This window comes from Chelonoidis abingdonii, chromosome 6 (genome assembly GCF_003597395.2).
Source record: "Chelonoidis abingdonii isolate Lonesome George chromosome 6, CheloAbing_2.0, whole genome shotgun sequence".
Lineage (NCBI taxonomy): Eukaryota > Metazoa > Chordata > Testudines > Testudinidae > Chelonoidis > Chelonoidis abingdonii.
Window position 1 is genome coordinate 23,027,516 of NC_133774.1, and position 2,915 is coordinate 23,030,430.

Genomic DNA, 2,915 nt, shown 5'->3' on the forward strand with positions numbered 1-2,915 from the left:
TACAGCGTTAAATCGGTATATCGGCCATTAAACCGATTTAAAGTCGCCGTGTAGACCTGGCCTAAGATCTGATACCTGTCATAGCCCACAGCAGGAGGACCAGATACAGGCCACCACTAGGTCGAGGAGCAGTACAGCATCTGCAACAAGACAGGTAGGAGAACGGGGAAACATAGGGTGAGCATGAGAAAGCTATTGCGTGTGAGCAGGAGAGAGAGAGAGAGAGAAAGAAAGTTTCAGCTGCTAGGGCATGTGTTACCTAAGTGGCTGACCTGGCTTAGATGCCTAATTCCAGGAGAGGGTTCACAATTGAGGATCCAAAGAAGAAGGAAGTGTCTATCTCTGCCCCATCAGCCAGTCTTAGCAGGTCAGCCACTTGGGTGCCTAAACTCAACTCCTCTCCTCTCCCCCACCCCTTTTCTCAGCCTTTCACTCTTGGCTAGCATAAAAGGCTTTCTGTTCAGCTGGCCAGCTTCTGAAAATCCTGTTCTTAAGCACTTAACAATCCCCATGCACAGAGCCACCTAACTCAGGGCTGAAAATTCCAATAGGTAGCAGACCCACTAGGAGTTAAACCTAAATCAATGAGATTTAGAGTCCTAAGGGCAAAATTTTCAAAGGTATTTAGGTACCCAGTGGGATTTTCGAAAGTGCCTAATCAGGTTAGATGCCTAAATCCCCTTAACAATCCCACTAGGCACCTATCTGCATCTTCAGGTGCTTAAATACCTTTGAAAATCTGACCCTAAATGGCTGAGAAAGTTTTGCAAATGGGACTTGGGCTATTAAGTTGCTTAGATGCTTTCAAAAATTTTACCCTTAAGTCTGATTTCCAGCATAACACAGGCCAAAAGACTTCACCTAGTAACTCCTGCATCAAGCCCATAATGTCTGGTTGAGATACAGCACAATTTTATTAAGAGGTAATATAAATACATGGAATAGATAAGTTTCATTTCTACCTTGTTTGTTCACTATTTGTCTTTATTGCCTCTTATCTTTATTAAACTTAGTGTTGAAAAAGACTATCACCACTATTCTTACAGACTCTCCCAACGTTTCTTTGTGTATTGTGTACTTTGTCCAAAAAAAAAAAAAGGGGGGGGGGGGAATTCAAGCAATGATAAATTTAATATATTTCTCTGATAGATTCAGGGTTTTTTACATTTTTGAATATGTTCAAGTATATTTTTATATATAATAACTTTTCTCTGTTGCTATCATTTTATATTTAATACAGTTCCAACCACTATCTATCCATATAAAAATACGGAGATATGGCTGAAGCCAAAGCTCAGATTTAACTACACCTGAACATTGGAAGTGTTTGAAATATGAATCTAGATCTGAATTTTGCAAATGGCAGAGTTGCTGCCTAAGCTGTGCCTACTTCATGGATAAATTAGGACTTCAGTTTCTAGGTCTGTGACTAAATACCATTCAACCACCCTAAATTTGTATATGTAATCTCAAAATGGCATATCCTTGGTATCCAGCATCTCTGAGACTACATCATTTGTATATATGCTACATTTTAATGAAAGAAAATATTTTAAAAATAATGAATGGAGCTGCCGGCTGTATTTTTACATGGAGTGATGAATTCTATCAAATACTTTGTGGGATGGGGAATAAGAGGACCCCTTCTGTACCAGTGCAATTCTGATCTTGCCTTGTTTTTAAACCACTTAACTCCAGTGAATTCAGCAGAGTTATTCCTGTTGTACGCAGGTGTGAGATCAGATCCAGAACCCATATCTTTTAGTTTTAAGTTGATAATCAAAGGGATTTTGTAGGAGGAGGGGGTTGTTTGTTTTCCTCCTCCAAGGTTTCAGGGAACAGCTTTGCATGTGGAAACCAGGAAACTTCCAGGAAGTCACACATTCCTTTGATAGAAAACCACTCTTCTCAAGGAACACAGATTACTCTGATTCTTACTTAACGCAGTCATCATGCTGAATGCATTTGTGAACTCTGCTTTTTATATTTTTGTTTCTCCTTTGAGTTTGGACCACCCAATAATTCTCCAGTTTTCTACTCTGTCCTTGCTACTTTTTCTACCTGTCTCCTACTTTTGCCCATAGCTATCAAAACTAACATCACACATTCTACCCATCTATTTTCTCTAAAATATTTGGTGTTTCTTAACTCAGCCCAAAGGCCTGCTCAGGAATTTAAACTCGACTGATTTTGGAGAGGCACATTAGAGTAGCCGCTGGTGGTGGCCGCTGGGGCTGGAGCAGTGACCGGGGTTGGAGCAGAAATACATTTTTTTATTTTTTTTGATTAATGTTGGGGGCAAGAGGCTGTGCTCCTGCTTGGCCTCCCTGCTTGTGCACGCTCTTGACTCAGCAGCAGCTTTATGTGGAAGAAACCTGAGATTTGGAAAATTCCAACACATTTATATGTGTTTTATTTAGACGCCCATTACCATAGTTTTAAATGAAAACTAGCAAATGCCAAATGAGTCACCTACGTCGATGATTCATTAAAATCACTGACCCTTATTTGCTACACGTGGGTCCATAGCTCTTGTGTGGAAAGCCTTCAGTGGCAAAATCTTACACCGTGTCTTGATTTTTGCCAAACTCCAAGTTCAGAGGGAGTGAATTCTATGTCTATCTAAGCACTTACACTGTGCTCATTGCCATATCTTCTGAGCATCTTCTACAAGAGAGGTCCCTCTGCTGAGAACACCATGTTGCCAAACATATCTGGACTGTCATAATGAGAGAGTAGGGGAAAGATGGTCTTTTTTATAGCTAGGTCCTAGTCCATGCTTCAAAAATAGTTCAGTTGAAGAGACTGGGTACTTGGAAGTGAAAGAGTAATCATTTCAGAGCCCAAAGCATCGGTCTTATCTGCTCAAAGTAACCTGTGCTAGTAAAAATGAATATTTTGACATAGCTTGCATG